General features: G+C 41.3%; 1 long non-coding RNA gene across 1 annotated transcript in view; it reads left to right on the top strand.

The window, feature by feature from the left end:
* The first annotated feature begins 5,111 nt into the window (after window positions 1-5,111).
* Window positions 5,112-22,520, top strand: part of LOC132537476 (uncharacterized) — a 30,412-nt gene continuing 13,003 nt past the window's right edge. The window contains exon 1 of the long non-coding RNA XR_009548928.1: window positions 5,112-5,267. This is a non-coding gene — a long non-coding RNA (uncharacterized LOC132537476). The remainder of the gene's footprint in view (window positions 5,268-22,520) is intronic.

The following is a 22,520-nucleotide window of genomic DNA, read 5'->3' as shown; positions in this document are numbered from 1 at the left end:
ATGTGATACTCTGGTGTTTCCTCTCTCTCTCTCTCTCTCTCTCTCTCTCATTAATAAATAAATACATCTTTTTTACAACATCTTTTTTTTTTCCTGGAGCACTGTTCAGTTCTGGCTTATGGTGATTCAGGGGCTTGAACCTGGGACTTTGGAGCCTCAGATATGACAGTGTGTTTGTATAACCATTATGCTACTTACCCCCCACCTACACTCTATTTTTTTATTTCTTTATTGGGGAATTAATGTTTTACATTCAACAGTAAATACAATAGTTTGTACATGCATAACATTCCCCAGATTGTCATTTAACAATACAACCCCCACTATGTCATTTATCATCCTTCATGGACCTGTATTCTCCCCACCCACCCACCCCAGAGTCTTTTACTTTCATGCAATATGCCAATTCCATTTCAGGTTCTAAGTATTCGATAGTTTGTGGTCTAACATCCAAGTCCTTGATCCACTTGGAATTTACTTTTGTATTTGGTGAAATACAGTGATTCAGTTTCATTCTTCTGCATGTTTTAACCCATTGTTTCCAACAACATTTGTTGAAGAGACTCTGCTTTCCCCATGTAATAGTCTGGGCCCCTTTGTCAAAGATTAGATGTCCATAGGTGTGGGGCCTCATTTCTGGGCTCTCAATTCTATTCCACTGGTCAGTGTGTCTATTCATGTTCCAGTACCAAACAGTTATGATGACAATGGCCCTATAATACAGTTTGAGATCTGGCAGTGTGATACCTCCGGTTCTGTTCTTTTTTCTCATGATTGGTTTGGCAATTCTAGGTCTTTTCTGGTTCCAAATAGCATTTTTTCTATTCTCCTAAAAAATGTGCTTGGGATCTTGATGGGGATAGCATTAAATTTGTATATGGCTCTGGGTAATATATTCATTTTGATGATGTTAATTCTTCCAACCCATGAACATGGAATATCTTTCCACTTCTTTGTGTCTTTTTCAATTTCTTTGAGTAGTGACTCATAATTTTCAGTATACAAGTCTTTCACTTCTTTGGTTAGGTTTACTCCTAGATATTTTATTGTTTTTGTTGCTATAGTAAAAGGAACTGATTTCTGGATTTCAATTTCTTCTAACTTAGTGTTTGCACAGAGGAATGCCACTGACTTTTGAATGTTAATTTTGTAGCCTGACACCTTACTGTATTGCCTGATGATTTCCAAAAGCTTCTTGCTGGATTCCTTAGGTTTTTTCATGTATACAGAGAAGGGTCAGGGTGGTGGTGCACCTGGTTGAGAGCATGTATTACAATGCACAAGAACCCAGGTTCAAGCCCCCGGTCCCCACCTGTGGGGGAAAGCTTTATGAGTGGTGGTGCAGCATTGCAGGTGTCTCTCTGTCTCTCTCCCTATCTATCACACCCTTCCCTCTTGATTTCTGGCTTTCTTCTTCTTCTTCTTCTTCTTCTTCTTCTTCTTCTTCTTCTTCTTCTTCTTCTTCTTCTTCTTCTTCTTCTTCTTCTTCTTCTTCTAGCGTTTGCCTCTGGCTGTCTTTATCCAATAAGTAAAGATTTTAAAAATTAAAAAAAAGAGAATCTAAAAAAAATGAAGAAAAATATAGTTGTTGGGGCTGGGTGGCGGTGCACCTGGTTGAGTGCATGTTACTTTTTTTTTTTTTTTGCCTCCAGGGTTAATGCTGGGGACTGGTGCCTACACTATGAATCCACTGCTCCTGGAGGCCATTTCCCATTTTGTTGACCTTGTTGTTGTCATTATTATTATTATTGTCATTGCTGTTGTTGTTGGATAGGACAGAGAAATCAAGAAAGGAGGGGAGACAGAGGGGGAGAGAAAGACAAACACCTGCAGACTTGCTTCACCGTCTGTGAAGTGACCCCTTTGCAAGTGGGGAGCCAGGGATTCCAACCGGGATCTTTATGCGGTCCTTGCGCTTCGGGCCATGTGTGCTTAACCCGTTGCACTACCCCCCGACCCCCCTGAGTGCATGTTACAAAGCACAAGAATCCATATTCAAGCTTCCATCCCTACCTGCTGGGAGAAAGCAGCAAAATAAATAAATATATAAATATTTATTAAAACGAATATAGTTGTCCTATTAAATAATTTATGTGTTTAACCATTATTTAAGTGTTTTATAATGTGCTCCTTCATAATTTGTAATTATTCTAGCAGCAAGACTAATCATTTACCCAGAATTTACTTTGTGATGTTCTTTCTTAAAATATTTTATTTATGGCGGACGGGTGGTGGCGCACCTGCTACAGTGCACAAGGACCCCAGTACAAGCCCCCAGTCCCCACCTGCAGGCGGGCGCTTCATGAGTGGTGAAGCAGGGCTGTAGAGATCTCTCTCTCTTTCTCTCTATCTTTCTACTTTCCCTCCTCCTCTCAATTTCTGGCTCTCTCTATCCAATAAATAAAGATAGTTAAAAAATTTTTTAAATTTATTTAGTATTGGATAGGGACAGGGAGAATTGAAAGGGGCAGGGAAGGGAGAGAAGGAGAGAGGCAGAGAATTTGCAGCCCTGCTTCACCAGTTGTGAAGTTTCCCTCCTGCAGGTGGGGACCAGGAGCTTGAACCAGGTCTTATGTGCATTGTAATATGATCCCTTAGCCAGGTGCATCACTGCTCGGGCCCCCTCTGATTTTACTTATTTATAAAATATTTGATAATAAATTTTGACCATTTTTCTGTGAATAAAGTTGGGTATAGATTTTGTTTTTAATACACCTACTGAAGTATCACTCACACACCATAAAATTTATCCACTAGAAATACACAATTCAATTAGTTTTAGTGTATTCATAGAGCTATACAACTATTACAATAAATTAGAACATAAAAAAAAAATTTAAAAACCAGAATAGTGTTCAGCTCTGACTTGTACTGGTGTTTGGGACTGAACCTGAGACCTCAGAGCCTCAGGTATATAAGTCTTTTAAATAACCAATATGTATCTCCTTCATCCAAATTTTAAAACATTTCAGTACCCCAAAAAGCAGTCATGCAAGCATCCCTCACCTTCACCCTCCCCTGCTCTCCCAATTCCTACCTCTTATTCCCAGCAGGAGGCAACAATGAATCTTTCTGTTTCTGTTGATTTATCTATTCTGGATATTTCATATAAGGGGGAAAATACAAAATGTGAGTTTTACAGTCTGGTATTGTCAGTGAGTATTATATTCTGAATATTTCTCCCATGCTGTGGTATGTATCAGTAATTCATTGCCTTTACAAAAATTTTATTACCTTTATTTATTGGATACAGACAGTTAGAAATTGAGAGTGGAGAGGGAGATAGGGAGAGAGACAGAGAGACACCTGCAGCCCTGCTTCACATCTTGCAAAGTTTTCCCCCTGCAGGTGGGGACCGGGGACTCGAACCTGGGTCCTTGAACATTATAACATGTGTGCTCAACCAGGTGTGCCACCACCTGGCCCCTATTCATTGCCTTTTACTGCCAGATAATATTCCATTGTATGGACCTATGGTTTTTTTTGGGGGGGAGCACTGCTCAACTCTGGTTTATGGTGGTATTGGGGCTTGAATCTAGGAACTTTGATGCCTCAGATATGAAAGGCTTTTTTGCATAACCATATCTTCTCAGTTCACCTTTTTTTCTTTTTTTTTCTGGGACTTCCCCTCCATAACTCCATCGCTTCTGGCAGACACTTTTTTTTTTAAAAAGCCATAACTGTAGTGACAATAAAAATAAAATAAAAAATTCATTTAAAAAATTTTTATTTAAAATATAGTCTTTCTTTCTTTCTTTTCACCAGAGCATTGTTGAACTCTGGTTTATAGTGACTCGGGGGATTTAAACCTGGGACCTCAAGAGCCTCAGGCATGAAAGCCTTTTGGAAAACAATTACATTATTTCCCCAGTCCTTTACCCCCTCATATCTTAAAGATTTGCTTAATTGTATATTTATGATAGACAGAGGAGGGAGAACTAGAGCATCATGCTGGTATATATGACGCCAGGGATTGAGGATCCCATGCTTGAGAATCTAATTCTCTATCCACTGTGCTTCCTCCGAGGTCACCTGACCATCTATTTTTATTTTATTATTATTTTTGTTTTGCTACCCAGCCCTTTTTTAAAGATTGTGTGTGTGTGTTTAGCTAGAGCATTGCACAGATCTGGTTTATGGTGATGCTGTGGACTGAAAAGTCTTTTACATAACCATTACGCTATCACTCATAGACCTTTACTTGCCGATTACCCTTCCCTTCTGAGTGACTTACATTAACTGTTCCATTTCAGAAGTTTCCCATTTTTAGAGCCTGGTTGCCATAATAAAAAGACAGTTGAGAAAAACAAGTTAATCTCTCCCTTTTTTCAGGAATGCCTAGGCCAAATGGGCAGTTTATATAACCTAGTCAAGCTTACAAGAGTGATGTTGCTAAATATGTAGTGATGTTTAAATTTGAAAGTTTGAACTTAACCCGCTCTGTTTGCTTCTATAATACCTGCTCTGTTTAGAGATAGATTGGCGCTATAAGATAGAGTTTGGATGTATAACTTAGATAAGGATGTGGAATGTACCCATTGCTTATACAACAGATGGGTAAAAGTATAACGCCCCTCTGCCCCTCTGCCTCCTTAGATAAGAGTGACTACCCCCATCCTAGAGTGCTATAAAAACTCCTAGTTTAGAGGCTAGAGGTCCCATGCCATGGGGGGGCGGGGGTGGGTGGTGGAGGTGCACTCTGGCATTCCAGCTTATGGATCTATCAGCTGAGACCCTATGTGTGTCTTTGTGTGAGTTTAGAATACTGCCTATTCTATGTGCTGGTGTGAATAAAAATTTCAACTTCGTCAATTTCCTGTGTCAGCCTCAGTTTGTGATAGGGCTTGGTCAGTAACAACTTTACACTTCCCTTTCTCAGCAGGGGCAAACCTGAAAGGTTTAGGTTGGCTGGCCTGGATTTCTGCAGGAGAGGTCGTGGGCGTGGCGATCAGCTTCTCTCCGCCCCCAGCTTCCCGCGCTGCGCCCCCATTGGTCATTCTCAGGAATGGGCGGAGCGGAGTCGAGGTCTCGAAACTTTACATCAGGCTCAACCTGACGCTGTTGACTGGCTACGGAAGAAGGGCAAACGCTAGAAGAAGAAGGGTAGTGAGCGGAGCGCCTGCAGAACTGCTGCTGTTTTGCGTGACTGCGATGCCACGGGACAGTGTTCCTGCAGAACCTGCCACCCAGGCGGCCGCCAAAGCCGGGGCGCAGAGCTGCGCCTCCCTAAGCACCTCAGCGCAGGAGGCTTCGGAGCAGCTAAAGCGGTGAGTGCCTCTCTTATCTGTGCCCCGGCCAATCGGAGGCCTTTGGAAAGGTAGGGGCGGCTGGGCTGGCACTGTGTCACCTGCCTAGCTCGCATAGCAGGGGTGGGGCTCACGCACTCACCCGTCACTCTGCGGGTCACTCCCCTGCCTGCTGACTTTAGCACGCCCAGCAGTGCGGAGGCGCGGGCCTCTGCAGAAGCCTCACAGACGCTGGTCGCTCTACGTGGCGGTCTCCGCCGCTCTCCTTTCCCCGGTGTAGACTGGCTCCGGGGTCTCTGCGCGTCTGCCGGCGGGACCTAGACTTAGTAAACAACCATTTCACCATTTACATTACATTCGGGGACTGCGAGAGGTCGCCAGTAGAGGGTCATATTTTGCTTATGAGTCATTGATATCTATCCGATGAATTTGAGATATAAAATTTAACAAATTACCATTCTTATTATTAATATAGGACCTTATTGTTTTTGTTTTTTTCATTACCAGAGAGAGCACTGCTCAGCTCTGGTTTATAGTGGTCCTGCGTATTAAACCTGGAACACTTTTGTGCCCCAGGCATGGAAGTACTTTTGCTTTACCACTATCTTCCCAGTGACAGATTTACTCTAAACAGACAGACAAAAACAAAACAAACAAAAAACTCCAGAAAAACAAACAAGTAAACAAATCCTTGCAAGTAGAATTGCATAATATACTGTATCTCCTCCCAAAATAGTTTGAGATGTAAGTGTCGTTGAATTCAACACTGACACTTTTGCTTCCTAAATAATACTTTATAAAATGATTTTTTTAAACGTCAACTTTATTTATTTATTTATTATTTTTACTTGCTAGAGACAGAGAGAAATTGAGAAAGGAAGGGGAGATAGGGATTGAGACAAACACCCACAGCCCTGCTTCACCACTCCTGAAGCTTTCCCCCTGCAGGTGGGGACCAGAGGGTTGAACCTGGGTCCTTGTGCATTGTAATGTGTGCGCTTAACCAGGTGTGCCACAGCCTGGCCCCAATACTACGTATTGGAGCGTTCTGTCTGTAGAGTAATAGAACATCTTATGAAGGTATTTCTCAAAGTACAGGCAAAAAGGAATAAAAAGAGAAGAAGCCGTGCACTGTGTTTTCAGAAACCCCCTCTGCCACTTTCCCCTTACCCCACCCGAGGGTTGCTTGGTTTTGCATTCCTCCCGGGTTCCGGTTTTGAAATGGTGTAAATAGCGCATTTACCTTCAGCTTGTAGAAGCCAGTTGCTGTCCAGCTCCAGAGAGGTTGGTACATCCGCCTTGCCGGCTTGTTTATTGCTGCAGGTTTGGTTGTTGCAGGAGCCTTGGGTGGCGGAGCTGGATATCTGTTAAGCTGGATATCCGGGGGCTGCCGGGAGTTCTCTGCTGGGGGGCACTAGGTGACTGCACCGGTTCTCTTTTAATTCATATAGCTCAGGCTGGCCTCCGGACCAATGCTGGGGCAAGCTGTATTTACATTCAGTGCAGTTTAGTACATTTGCATTTGTGCTATGACCGCCCTGTCTCTGAGTTGCAAACTGCTCTTTACAACCTCCGTGGCGTTTGTGGGACATGATGGGAATCTGGAGTGGAGAGAGTGATGGAAGAAAACGCGCCAATGTAATGTCGTGCTTCTTGGCACTGGCTCTTGGTTCCAGTTCTGGTGACATTTTTTTCAGCGAGCTTTGCCCTTTGCTATCTCTCCACCCCTGTGTGGTTAGAGTCGAAAAAGAGTACTTACTTCTTATCCTTTAAATGCTAGGAATAGGCATTGCTGGCTTGAAAGAAGAATGTTGCAATTTAGTTTGCTGCTTTCCAAGGATCACAAAGTCTTCTTTTTTTTTTTTTTTTTTTATGAGGGATATTGAAGATTGTAGAATATGGTAATTCTTGTTCATGTTAGGGGTTGTAAAATACAAATGATACTGTTTATTAGAACAAGTGTTTGGGTCAGGCGGCCGTGCACCCGGTTAAGCGCACACATTACAGTATGCAAGGACCCAGGTTCAAGCCTCTGGTCCCCACCTGAAGGGGGAAAGCTTCACAAGTGGTGAAGCAGGGCTGCAGGTGTTTCTCTGTCTCTCTCCTTCTTTATCTCCCCCTCCCTTCTAAATTTCTCTGTCTCTATCCAATAAATAAACAAATCATTTTAAAAGTTAAAAAAAAAGAAAAAGTATAAATATGTTAAAATTTCCAATGCAGCTGTGAATTTTCTTCTAAACTATTGATTAAAAAAAAAAAAAACCTTTATCGTGGGGGCCGGGTGCTAGCGCAGCGGGTTAGGCGCACAAGGACCAGCGCAAGGATCTGAGTTCCAGCCCCCGGCTCCCCACCTGTAAGGGAGTCGCTTTACAAGCGGTTATGGTCTGCAGGTGTCTTCCTCTCCCCCTCTCTGTCTTCCCCTCCTCTCTTGGTTTCTCACTGTTTTATCCAACAACAATGACAGCAATAACAACAATAATAACAATAACAAGGATAAACAACAGGGCAACAAAAGGGAAAAAATAGCCTCCAGGAGCAGTGGGTTGGTAGTGTAGGCACCAAACCCCATGGATAACCCTGGATGCAAAAAAAAAAAAAAGCTTGTATGTAATTTTTCCCCCCTCTGTGGCTTCCATCATGTGAGATAAAGCCTCACTTGTTGGACTCAGTCTTAGAAACTAGGAGAGTGATCTAGAGTGAGAGAGACAGAGGAGGGGCACCATAACTCTGCTCTGCCACTCTTGATGCTTCGACTGTGCATGGCACTCCTTTTATGGTTCTGATAGCTTGAACCTGGATCCTAGCACACAGTAAGGTGTGTGCTATACCTGGTAAGCTATCTCCTGACCCCTTGGGTAGTGCTTTCTTGTCCATAGTTGCCACTTATTTAAACTTTAAGTGTTAAAAAAATTAAAAGAATGTAGAGGCTCTTAAAATATGTATCTTAGTATTTATTTTTATTTATTTATTTATTATCTTTATTTATTGGATAGAGATAGCCAGAAATCAAGAGGAGAGGAGGTGGTAGAGAGGGAGAGAGACAGAGAAACACCTGCAGCACTGCTTCACCACTCACAAAGTTTTCCCCCTGCAGGTGGGGACCAGGGGCTCAAACCCAGGTCCTTTCACATTGTAATACGTGCACTCAACCAGGTGTGCTACCACCCGAAATTTCAATATATAAATAAAAACAATAAAAGTAAATAAATAAAAATAAATTGCTTAATGGTTAAAAAAGAACAAAAATAAACAGTGACAACAAACAAACAGTCTGGAATAGTACTTAGCTCTGGCTTATTGAACCTGGTGACTCAGAGCCTCAGGCATGAAAATCTCTTTTTTTTTTTTCATTTATTTATTTGTTTTATTTTAACCCGAGCACTGCTCAGCTCTGGCTTATGGTGGTGTGGGGGATTGAACCTGGGACTTGAGAACCTTAGGCATAAAAGTCTCTTTGCATAACCAATATGCTATACCTCCACCCTGAAAATCTTTTGTATAACCATTATGCTGGCTCCCCAGCCCATAAGTGTACTTTAGAGAGCTAATTATTTACCCTTTGTCTCTGTAAATGTCTTGATGCAGCAAGGAAAGCATTTATAGTCCTGATCGATGAGAGTAGATTTATTTATTTATTTATTTTTGCATTTTCTTTATTTATTTATTGGATAGAGACAGCCAGAAATTGAGAGGGAAGGGGGAGAGAGAGAGAGAGAGAGAGAGACACCTGCAGCACTGCTTCACCACTTGCAAAGCTTTCCCCCTACAGGTGGGAACTGGGGGCTTGAACCTGGGTCCCTGAGCACTGTAACATGTGCGCTCAACCAGGTGTGCCACCACCCAGCCCCAAGAGTAGAATTATTTAAAGAATTTGTTGGGCTCGCTCTTTTTACTTTGATATTTATTTATTGAGAAAGATAAATTGATTGAGAGACATCAGAGTATAGGTCAGTAATATTCAGTGTTGGGGATCCAATAGAAACCATCACACAAAACGTACTGTAGTGGCCAGGTGGTGGCACACACCCTAGAGTGCACATATTACCTTGCATAAAGACTGAGGTTCAAGTCCCCAGTCCCCACCTGAAGGGGGGGACACTTCAGAGTGGTGAAGCAATGCTGCAGGTGTCTATCTCCTTCCTTCTAAATTGCTCTTTGTCTCTATCCAACAAATAAATCATTAATTAAATAATTTTTTAAAAGTCAACTTGGAATGGTGGGGAAAAGGGAGGACAAGGGACCAGGTGGTGGCGCACCTGGTTGAGCGTACGTTTCAATACCCAAGGACCTGCGTTCGAGCCTCTGGCCCCCACCTACAGGGGGAAAGCTTTGCAAGTGGTGAAGCAGGGCTGCAGATGTCTCCCTCTCTCTTTACCCCCTCCCCTCTTGATTTCTGACTGTCTCTATCAATAAATAAATAAAGATAATACAAAAAATATTTTATTTATTTTTTTTTGACTCCCGTGCCTGAGGCTCCAAAGTCCCAGGTTCAGTCCTGCACCATCTTTTTTTTTTAATAATTTATTTCTTTATTGGGGAATTAATGTTTTACATTCAACAGTAAATACAATAGTTTGTACATGCATAACATCCCCCAGATTCCCATTTAACAATACAATCCCCACTATGTCATTCATCATCTTTCATGGACCTGTATTCTCCCCACCCACCCACCCACCCCAGAGTCTTTTACTTTGGTGTAATACTCCAATTTCATTTCAGGTTTGACTTGTGTTTTCTTTTCTAATCTTGTTTTTCAACTTCGGCCTGAGAGTGAGATCATCCCATATTCATCCTTCTGTTTCTGACTTATTTCACTCACTCAACATGATTTTTTCAAGGTCCATCCAAGATCGGCTGAAAACGGTGAAGTCACCATTTTTTACAGCTGAGTAGTATTCCATTGTGTATATAGACCACAACTTGCTCAGCTACTCATCTGTTGTTGGACACCTGGGTTGCTTCCAGGTTTTGGCTATTACAAATTGTGCTGCCAAGAACATATGTGTACACAGATCTTTTTGGATGGATGTGTTGAGTTCCTTAGGATATATCCCCAGGAGGGGAATTGCAGGGTCATAGGGTAGGTCCATTTCTAGCCTTCTGAGAGTTCTCCAGACTGTTCTCCACAGAGGTTGGACCAATTGACATTCCCACCAGCAGTGCAGGAGGGTTCCTTTGACCCCACACCCTCTCCAGCATTTGCTGCTGTTCCCTTTTCTGATGTATGACATTCTCACAGGAGTGAAGTGATATCTCATTGTTGTCTTTATTTGCATTTCTCTGACAGTCAGAGACTTGGAGCATTTTTTCATGTGTTTCTCGGCCTTTTGGACCTCTTCTGTGGTGAATATTCTGTCCAAGTCCTCCCCCCACTTTTGGATGGGGTTATTTGTTGTCTTGTTGAGTCTGGCAAGCTCTTTATATATGTTGGTTATTAAACTCTTATCTGATGTATGGCATGTAAAGATCTTCTCCCATTCTGTGAGGGGTCTCTTGGTTTGGGCAGTGGTTTCTTTTGCTGTGAAGAAGCTTTTTAATTTGATGTAGTCCCATAGGTTTATACTTGCCTTAGTCTTTTTTGTAATTGGATTCGTTTCATTGAAGATTTCTTTAAAATTTATGCGGAAAACAGTTCTGCCAATATTTTCCTCTAAGTATCTGATAGTTTGTGGTCTAACATCCAAGTCCTTGATCCACTTGGAATTTACTTGTGTATTTGGTGAAATATAGTGGTTCAGCTTCATTCTTCTGCATGTTTCGACCCATTTAATCCAACACCGTTTGTTGAAGAGACTCTGCTTTCCCCATGTAATAGTCTGGGCCCCTTTGTCAAAGATTAGATGTCCATAGGTGTGGGGCCTCATTTCTGGGCTCTCAATTCTATTCCACTGGTCAGTGTGTCTATTCATGTTCCAGTACCAAGCAGTTTTGATGACAATGGCCCTATAATACAGTTTGAGATCCGGGAGTGTGATGCCTCTGGTTCTGTTCTTTTTTCTCAAGATTGTTTTGGCAATTCTAGGTCTTTTCTGGTTCCAGATAAACATTTGTAGCATTTGTTCTATTCTCCTAAAAAATGTGCTTGGGATCTTGATGGGGATAGCATTAAATTTGTAGATGGCTCTGGGTAATATATTCATTTTGATGATGTTAATTCTTCCAACCCATGAACATGGAATATCTTTTCACTTCTTTGTGTCTTTTTCAATTTCTTTGAGTAGTGACTCATAATTTTCAGTATACAAGTCTTTCACTTCTTTGGTTAGGTTTACTCCTAGATATTTTATTGTTTTTGTTGCTATAGAAAAAGGAACTGATTTCTGGATTTCAATTTCTTCTTAGTGTTTGCATAGAGGAATGCCACTGACTTTTGAATGTTAATTTTATAGCCTGACACCTTACTGTATTGCCTGATGATTTCCAAAAGCTTCTTGCTGGATTCCTTAGGTTTTTTCATGTATACTATCATGTCATCTGCAAATAAGGAGAGTTTGACTTCTTCTCTTCCAATCTGTATCCCTTGAATTCCTTGCTCCTGCCTGATTGCTATGGCAAGAACTTCCAACACTATGTTGAATAGTAATGGTGATAGTGGGCAGCCCTGTCTGGTACCTGATCTGAGGGGAAATGCTTCCAGTTTTTCACCATTGACTATGATGTTGACTGTAGGTTTGCTATATATAGACTCCACTATCTTCAGGAATTTTCCATCTATTCCTATTTTTTGTAGTGTTTTGATCATAAAGGGATGTTGTATTTTGTCAAAGGCTTTCTCTGCATCTATTGATATGACCATGTGGTTTTTGGTCTTGCTTTTGTTGATGTGGTGGATCACATTGATTGATTTACGTATATTAAACCAACCTTGCATGCCTGGGATAAACCCCACATGGTCATGATGAACAATCTTTTTGATATCCTGCTGTATCCGGTTGGCTAGAATTTTGTTCAATATTTTCGCATCTATGTTCATCAGAGATATTGGTCTGTAGTTTTCTTTTTTGGTTGTGTCCCTGTCTGCTTTTGGTATCAGGGTGATGTTGGCTTCATAGAAGCTGGCAGGGAGTATTCCAGTGTCTTCAATCTTCTGGAAGACTTTTAAAAGTAGAGGTATTAGTTCTTCTTTGAAGGTTTTGTAGAATTCATTTGTAAAACCATCTGGTCCAGGACTTTTATTTTTGGGAAGATTTTTGATAACTGTTTTAATTTCATTAGCTGTGATGGGCCTCTTCATGTTATCCTCTTCCTCTTTACTTAGTTTTGGAAGTTGGTAGGTATCTAGGAAATCATTCATTTCTTCCAGGTTCTCTAGCTTGGTGGCATATAGTTGTTCATAGAAGCCTCACATGATATGTTGAATTTCTGCATTGTCTGTTGTGATATCTCCTCTTTCATTTACTATCCGATTTATTTGGGTCTTCACAAAAAATATTTTAAAAAGAAAGAAAAAGGGAGGCCAATTCTTTAGTGTGGGTTTTTTTTTTTTTTTTTTGCCAGAACACTGATCATCTCTGCTTATGGTGTTATTAGAGATTGAATCTGGGACTTTGGAGCCCTATACTTTGAGAATATTTTTAAATTTTATCAGAGCAGTATTCAGTTCTGGCTTATGGTAGTGCTAAGGTTTGAATCTGGGACCTTTGGCCTCAGGCATGAAAGGGGAATTACTATTATATTTTTAATTTTTTTATTAGTGATTTAATAATGATTAACAGGATTGTAGGATAAGAGAGGTACAATTCCCACTACTAGAGTTCCCCTCCATTGGGAGGTTCCTTATTCTTTGTCCCTCTGGGATTATGCACCAAAATTCTTTTTTTTTTAAATTTTTTAAAATTATCTTTATTTATTTATTGGATAGAGACAGTCAAAAATCGAGAGGGAATGGGGAGATAAGAGAAGGTTTGAGACACCTGCAACACTGCTTCACCACTCGTGAAGTTTTCCCCCTGCAGGTGGGGACTGGGGGCTTGAACCTAGGTCCTTACGCATTGTAACATATGCGTTCAACCAGGGGCACCACCACTAGGCCCCTTCTTCTTCTCCTCCTCCTCCTCCTCCTCCTTCTTCTTCTTATTATTTACTAATGAGAATGACAAGAAGAGAGAGAGAAAGAACCAGACATCACTCTGGTATATGTACTGTTGGGAAATCTAACTCAGGACCTCATGCCTGAGAGTCCAGTACTTTATCCACTGCACCATCTCCTGGACCACTGGACCAAAATTCTTTATGGAGTGCAGAGGTTGGAAGGTTTAGCTTCTGTAATTGCTTCTCTACTGAACATGAACATTGGCAGATTGATCCATACCCCTAGCCCATTTCTATCTTTCCCTAATGGGGAGGGGGCAGTTATTATTTAACAAGTGTAGAATTGAGTTCAGTTTTACAATGTCGAAAGAGTCATGGGAGGGAGAGACCAGGTCTGAGATCAGAAATAGGATAGTGAGCCCTCTCAAATTCATGTTAAGAGTGTGTCTATACTTATATGTGGTCCAGGATAAAGCTCTTGACTTTCAGGCATGAGGTCCTGAGTTCAAGCCCCGGCAGCACATGTACCAGAGTGATGTCTGGTTCTTTCTCTCTCTCCTTCTATCTTTCTTATCAATCAATAAATAAAATCTTAAAAAAGAAAAGATGTTTGTATTAAATTTGTAAAAGGCCCTAAGAGTGTTTATTAAGAATGTGTTTTTTTATTAAGAGTAGGTATTAAAGTGTGAAAGTCCCCTGCTCCCCAGCTCTAGAGAAAGAGTAAGCCCATCCCCATCCATAACCTGGGTGAAGACAATTGTAACTGACCATGTCTGGTTAGGGTAATTCCAGAAATATCCCTACTCCTGCAGCTCTGGGGTAGAAACACCTGTCAGGAAGACAGCCAGAGCCAAAAAGGACCAAAATACAAATCGTGCCTGCTACATCTGCTTCTGTAACCAGAGCCTGCTTCTGCACTGCCTGAGGGTATAAAACTAGAACCGAGCCCTTGTTCAGGGCCATGAGTTTTCAGAGTGATCTGGACTCTTGGTCCATGAGAATAAACTTCTTTGTCCTTTACCCAGCCCGGCTCCAGTGATTCTTATATCCAGCAGAATTCCTTAACAATAGTGATTAATTTAAGAATTTTAGGTTGAGGGGGCCGGGCAGTAACACACTGGCTTAAGCACACATAGTACAAAGCACAAAGACCCGTGCAACGATCCTGGCCTAAGCCCCTGGCTCCCCACTTGCTGGGGGGGGGGTCACTTTACAAGTAGTCAATTAGGTCTGCGGTGTCTGTCTTTCTCTCTCCTTCTCTATCTTCCCCTTCCCTCTCAATTTCTCTGTGTCCTATCCTATAAGGGGTGGGTGGGGGGAATTCTAGATTGTCAAGCTAGCAATGGTTATGCAAAAGACTCCAAAGTCCCAGGTTTCAGTCCTCAGCACCACCATAAATCAGAACTGAGCTGGTCTCTTTCTGTGTTTCTCTCTCTCTTTAAATATATTTATTTATTCATTGGATAGAGACAGTCAGAAATCAAGAGGGAAGGGGGTAATAGAGAGGGAGAGAGACAGAGAGACACCTGCAGCCCTGCTTCACCACTCACAAAGATTTCCCCCTGCAGGTGGGGACCGGGGACTTAAACCTATATCCTTGTGCTTTGTAACATGTGCACCCAACCAAGTGCTCCACCATCTGGCCCCTGTATTTCTCTATTATTAAAATAAAATAATTGTGTATTGCAGCAAACTAAAAAACTCTGGGGGAGGGAGTCCGGATGTAGCCCAGCGGGTTAAGCGCATGTGACACAAAAACACAAGGACCAGAGTAAGGATTCCAGTTCAAGCCCTCGGCTCTCCACCTGTTGGGGAGTCGTTTCACAAGCGGTGAAGCAGGTCTGTAGGTGTGTCTCCCTTTCTCTCCTCCTCTCTGTCTTCCCCTCCTCTCTCCATTTCTCTCTGACCTATCCAACAAAAATAATAACTACAACAATAAAACAACAAGGGCAACGAAAGGAAATAAATAAACATTAAAAAAAACTCTGGGGTGGGCGGGAGGGTTCAGGTCCTGGATCATAATAGCAGAGGAGGACCTAGTGGGGGTTAAGTTGTTATGTGGAAAATACAAATGCTATGCATATACAAACGGTTGTATCTTACTGTTGACTGTAAACCATTATTCCCCCAATAAAGAAATTTAAAAAATAAAACAAAATCTATTTAAAAAATTCTGATTTGTTGGGAGTCAGGTGATAGCGCAGTGGGTTAAGCGCATGCAGGGTAAAGTGCAAGGACCAGCGTGAGGATCTGTTGGAGCCCCTGGCTCCCCACCTGCAGGGGAGTCGCTTCACAGGTGGTGAAGCAGGTCTGTAGGTATCTATCTTTCTCTCCCCTTCTCTGTCTTCCCCTCCTCTCCTCTCTCCATTTCTCTCTGTCCTATCTAACAACGACAACATCAACAACAATAACTACAACAACGATAAAAACAACAATGGCAACAATAAATAACAATAATAATTAATATTTTTAGAATTTATTTATTCATGAGAGAGATAGGAGGAGAGAAAGAACCAGACATCACTCTGGTACATGTGCTGGCGGGGATTGAACTCGGGACCTCATGGTTGAGCATCCAATGCTTTATCCACTGCGCCACCTCCCGGACCACAATAAATCAATATTTTAAAAAATATTTTTTAAAAATTCTGATTTGTTGCATTGTTTGGGCAGAAAGAATTGTCTTGAGACTGTTATGACTGTGGAAAGGCACATAAGCTCTCCATTATTAGCAGGGTTTGGTGAGAGAGACACTTTTTTTTTCTTTTTTTTTTAATTACTAGCGAACTGCTCAGCTCTGGCTTATGTTGATGTGGGGGATTGAACCTGGGACTATGGAGCATCAGGCACGAGAGTCTCTTTTCATAACCATTATGCTATCTACCCTTGCCCCAAACACTTTTTTATTTTTTTTAACCAGAGCACTGCTCAGCCCTGGCTTATGGTGCTGTGGTTATTGAACTTGGGGCTTTGGAGCCCTGGGCATGAGAGTCTGTTTGCATAACAATTATACTATCTCCTCAGATTTCTTTCTTTCTCTCTTTCTCTTCCTTCCTCTCTTTCTTTCTTTTGCATTTATTTATGAGACAGACAATGATGACAATGACATACTCTGGTATATATGATGCTGGGGATTGAACACATAGCCACATGCTGGAGATACCAGTGCTTTTATCCATTGAGCCACCTTCTAAGTTACAATACAGCTGTCTCTCTTTCTCTCTCGCCATGTTTTACTTGTAATTAATAGTGGTTTTCAATATTGTAAGCTTCCAGGGTATAGTTCCACCCTGCACCCACCACCCAAATTCTGTGCCTCCACCTTCCCAACGATAACCACCACAGTCCCCACAGTTTTAGAGACAGTTTACATATTACATATGATTTTTATTTTTGCAAACTCAGGTGCTCCATCTAGCTCTCCAGATTCCACATAAAAGTGAAACCATCCAGCAGCAGATTAAGCGCACATGGCGCAAAGTGCAAGGACCCGGGTAAAGGTTGCCGGGATAGCCTGAGGGTGCTTCTTCCCAAGCACGTGCTCTCTGGGTTGGAGAGAACTTGACTGGAGCCAACCTAGGCTGCTGTGTGGGAGAGGGATCAGGAACTTGTGTCGGGCTAGCGTCTCAGGAGAGAGACTCTGGGACTGGCGGAGCCAGAAGGCAATCCAACATGTGTTGGATCAGAAAAGAATCTGTATTTATACTCGCCAAGAAGGAAATAGTAGGATGGAAAACAGGATGTGAGGAAGAGAGGGTGGAGCAAAAAGAGTGCAAACCAGTGGGATTAAACCAGCGTCCTGCAGACAGGGCGGGCCTCAGGTAAAACAGTGATTATGTAAATAGACCACAGCGTTAAGCAGGGGGAGCTGGGTACTGCCCAGCAAAAGATCCGGTTTGAGCCCCCAGTTCCCGACCTGCAGGGGAGTCGCTTCACAGGCGGTGAGCAGGTCTGCAGGTGTCTCTTTCTCTTCTCTCTGTCTTCCCCTCCTCTCTCCATTTCTCTCTGTCCTAGCCAACAACGACATCAATAACAACAATAATAACTACTACAACAATAAAAAAACAAGGGCAACAAAAGGGAATAAATAAATATTTTTTTAAAAAAGAAATGAAACCATCCAGTAGTTGTCTTTCATTTCTTACTTTGTTAGTCATAATCACCTCCAGTTCTACGCATTTTGTCCTAAAGAACCTTTTTCATTGGAGAATAGTGTTACAGAATATATATCCCATCACTTTGCTATCTAGTTTTTAGCTATCTTTCATTTAGGCTGCTTTCACTCTTTGGCTATTAATGAACAATGTAGCTATGAACTTAGGGGAGCATATGTTCTTAGAATTAGCATTTGTGTGTCCTTTGGATAAGTACCCAAGAGTAGCGTTGCTGGATCATAAGATAGCTCCATTTTTATTTGCTTAAGGACTCTCAATACAGTCTTCCAAAGGGTTTGTATCAGTTTGCATTCCTCCTAACGGTGTCTCAGTCTTTTTTTTTTCCCTCCGCAACCCGCCAACACGTGTCATTTTCTATTTTGTTGATGAAGACCATTCGAAACAGGTGTGAAATGTAAAGCTCACTGTAGTTTAACTTGCATTTCTCTAATGATAAGTAGAGCATTTTTTCATGTCTGTGGGCCAGGTATATCTCTTTAGAAAACTGGCAAGACAGCTTTCTTTAGCAAGGTTTTGGGTTATCACCAGCTTTGGTATAATATTTCAGTAATGCATGGAAGTGTTAGCCACTAAACCTTAAGAAAGATCTAGATAGTGGTCTGGGAGGTGGCACAGTGGATAAAGCATTGGATTCTCAACCATGAGGTCCGAGTTTGGTCCCCAGCAGCACATGTACCAGAGTGATGTCTGGTTCTTTCTCTTCTCCTATCTCTCTCGTGAATAAATAAATAAATAAATAAATAAATTCTAAAAAAAAAAAAAAAGAAAGATCTAGATAAATTCAGACACCCAAAGAAAGTAGCAATAATAATGAAAAGCTGGCAAAATACTCACCCTAAAATTGGCATTGCAGGTTTTTTTTTTCCTAGTGTCTGTCCTGCCCAGAGGCATATAGAGGTTCAGTAGCAATACTATAATTGACCAGAAGGTGGCAAAAGAACTCTAGAATATGTTTTTCTTTTAAGATGGCTTTGGGAGAGGCAATTGTTAGATCAGATGTTCCCTGATAAAAACAAGGAAAAGGAAGTATAAGAATGTCCATATTTCAAAATACAGCGAAACATTTCAATGCTTATTCTGGCTATTTTTGCTTTTTATTTAAGTGAAGGATTGCATAAATGTTAAGGAGTAATATTGTGTTATCTCTTTTATATGGATTAAAGGAAAGTCTAGCTTGGGGCTAAGTAGTGGCACACTTGGTGCAGTACACACATTACCAGGTATAAGAATCCAGACTCAAGCTCCCAGTCTCTAAAAATATCACAATTGGTGTAGCCCTGCTGCAGGTATCTTTCTGCCTTTAAATCTCCCCCTTCCTTCTCACAGTGGGTTCATTTTGCAGGCATTGCACCCCAGTGATAACCCTGTAGCCAACAACAACAAAAACCCAAACTCATCATAGCAGCATAGGGGCCAGGCGGTGGTGCACCTGGTTAAGTACACATGTTATAAAGTGCACAAGGACCCGAGTTCGGGCTCCTGGTCCCTACCTGCAGGGGGAAAGCTTCACAAGTGGTGAAGCAGAGCTGCAGGTTTCTCTCTGTCTCACTCCTTTTCTATCTCCCCCTTCCTTCTCAATTTCTGCCTGTCTATCCAATAAGTAAATAAAAATAATTTAAAAAATAAAAATAAAAACACAGCATAAAGTGCATGGCAGGGGCTGGTGAGTAAGGGGAATAGCAATAAACTTTAAGCTAAAAGATGAATAAGACCTGAGACTCTAATATAAAACATCTTGACTGTAATAGGTATATATGTGTATTGTGTATGTAAATATGCATTATATACGTCAATATGTGTTCATTAATTAGGTGGGAAGAATCACAAACTATATGTATAAAAAATCACATGATTTTTACATGTTTTTGCAATTTTATCAGTTATGTCTGTGTCAAGCAGAAAAAAGGATATTAATAAATGAGTTAGATATTTATTTCTCAGACTTTAATAGCCATCAATATTGATTAGCTTTCTGTGTAACTTTCCCTCTTATTTATTATTTATGTATGTATGAATGTATTTATTTATTTATCTATATGGCCACCAGGGTTATTGACACCCTGCAACTGGGGAGTGGGGTCTTGAAGCCGAGTCCTTGCACTTGGTAATATGTGCATTTAACCAGGTGCACCACAGTCTGGCCCCCATTTTCCCTCTTTTTCATGGCCTTTGCTCTAGTCTTTTTTTGTTTTGTTTTGTTTTGTTTTGTTTTGTTTTGTTTTGTTTTGTTTGAGAGAGAGAGAGAGAGAGAGAAACGGAGAATATCATTCTGGCAAAGGCAACACTGGGAGTAAAACTCAGGATCTCATACTTGAGACTCCAAGGTTTTATCCATTGTGCCAGCACCTGGGCTGCTGTTCCTGCCTTAAAAAAATTTTTTTTTCTCCCGTATTATCGCTGGGGCTCGGCGCCAGCACTACAAATCTACTGTTCCTGGTGGCCATTTTTCATTTTTTAAAAAGGTTTAGTATTTATGTATTTATTTATTTGATAGAGACTGCCAGAAATTGAGAGGGAAGGGGGTGATAGGAAAGGAGAGAGACAGAGAGATACACTTGCAGCCCTGCTTCACCACTTGCAAAGCTTTCCCCTTACAGGTGAGGATGGGGGCTTGAACTTGGGTCCTTGAACACTGGAACATATATACTCAACCAGGTGCGTCACCACCCGGCCTCTTTTTTTTTTTTTTAATTGGATAGGACAGAGAGAAATGGAGAAGGTGGGAGAGACAGAGAGACATTTGCAGACCTGCTTCACTGCTTGTGAAGTCACCCCCGCCCCTACAGGTGGGGAACTGAGGCTCGAACTGAATCCTTGTACCTATCCTTGAACTTCATACTATGTGCGCTTAACCTAATGTGCCGCCGCACAGCCCTCCTGTTCCTGCCTTCTTACGCCAAGACAGTATAATGTGAGGAAAGCAATATAGTGTAGTACTTAATAAAAAAAATTCTCCAAACCCCAGCCCTGGAGGTGGTATAGTGGCTAGAGTTTTAGACTTTAAATCATGATGTCCTGACTTTGATCCATGGCATCCTATGTACCGTATTGATCCTCTCGTGCCTTCCTATAAATAAGCAAATAAATAAATCTTTAAAAAATCCAAATCAGACCTGCTCAAGGATCCTGGTTGGAGCCTCCAACTCCCCACCGGCAGAGGGGTCGCTTCACAAACGGTGAAACATGTCTGCAGGTATCTATCTTTTTCTCCCCCTCTCTGTCTTCCCTTCCTCTCTTGATTTCTTTTTCTTTTTCTTTCTCTTTTTTTTTTTTTTTTTTTTCGCCAGAACACTGCTCAGCTCTGATATATGGTGGTGCAGGGGATTGAACCTGGGACTTTAGAGCCTCTGGCCTGACCTACTTCACTACTTCCTTTTATATTTTTGAAGATGTAGTATAAATACATACATATACTTTGTAGCTTCTTAAGAATATATTCTTTCACAGGTCCAAAAACGATAACAGAGTACCTAGTGGGGGTTGTATTGTTATGTGGAAAACTGAGAAATGTTTTGCATGTACAAACTATTGTATTTATTGTCAAATGTAAAACATTAATCCCCCAATAAAGAAATTAGAAAAAGAATATATTCTTTCACCCAACACAGTATCTTGAGATTCATTCACATTGTTGCATGGCCGAATAGTCGCCCAGCACAGTATCTTGAGATTCATTCACATTGTTGCATGGCCGAATAGTCGCCCAGCACAGTATCTTGAGATTCATTCACATTGTTGCATGGCCGAATAGTGTCCCATTGTATGATTGTAACACATTTTTCCTGTCCATTCACTGAAGGGCCTTGGGGTTGTTTCCATATGGGACTACTACACATGAACTGCTATGGATACTTTTGTACTGGGTTTTGTATGAGCATGAGCTTTCATTTTGGGTAGACAGTGAAGAGTGGAATTGTTGGGTTATATAGCAAATGCATATTAATGTGTTATTAAAAAGGCATCAGATAATTTTTAGAAGTACAGTATTATTTTGCATTCCCAGTAATGTATGAGTGCTTTGTGCTGTTTCCTGGGAATATTTGCTATTGTTAACTTTTTGCCATTCTAACAAGTGTGTAGTAGAATCCTAACATGTCTCAAATTTATTTATTTATTTATTTATTTTTATTGCCACCAGAGTTATCACTGGGGATAGGTGCCGGAAGTAAGAATCGAATGCTCACAGTGTCCTTTTTTTTTTTTTTTTTTTTTTTTTTTTTTCCTGTTTTACTTGCTAGGACAGAGAGGAACTGAAAGGGGAGGTAGAGATAGGAAGAAAGATAGATGCCGGGGCCTGGGTAGTGGCACACCTGATTAAGCTCACATTGTACCAAGTACAAGGACTCATGGAAGGATCCCGGTCGGAGTCTTTGGCTGTACACCTGCAGGCATAACCCTGTAAACAATAAATAAATAAATAAATAAAATGAAGAAGAAGAGGAAGAAGAAGAAGAAGAAGAAAGAAAAGAAAAAGACACCTGCAGGCTTGCTTCACCATTCAGGAAGTGTTCCCGCTGTAGATGGGGAGTTGGGGCTCCAAGCTGGGTCCTTGCATGGGTCCATGCACTTAATCAGGGGTACCACTTCCTGGGGCCCCTTATTTCCTTTTATAAAAAATTATTTTATTTTAATGAGGGGTACTGAGACCAGGGTACTGTTCAGCTCTGGTCTGTGGCAGTCCGAGAGATTGACTCTGGTACCCCGGAGTCTCAGATATGAAAGTCTTTTATATAACCTTTATGTTATCTCTCTACCCTGATTAGTATTTCCTAGTAGCTACTTATGTTGCTAATTTTATTTTATTTTATTTTATTTCATTTTATTTATGAGAGTGAGGAAAGAGAGAGGAAGAGGGAGAGGACACCAGACATCACTCAGGTACATGTGTTGCCAGGGATGGAACTCAGGATCTCTTGAGAGTCCAACACTTTATCCACTACACCACCTCCTGGGCCACCTTATGTTGATAATTTTTAAAATATATTTTATTTATTTTATTTTTGAGAGATAGAGATAGAGAGAAACACCAGAGCACTGCTCAGCTCTGGTTTATGGTGGTGTGGGG

This window comes from Erinaceus europaeus, chromosome 3 (assembly GCF_950295315.1).
Source record: "Erinaceus europaeus chromosome 3, mEriEur2.1, whole genome shotgun sequence".
Lineage (NCBI taxonomy): Eukaryota > Metazoa > Chordata > Mammalia > Eulipotyphla > Erinaceidae > Erinaceus > Erinaceus europaeus.
The sequence above is the reverse complement of the archived record's forward strand: the minus strand, read 5'-3'. Positions and strand labels throughout refer to the sequence as shown.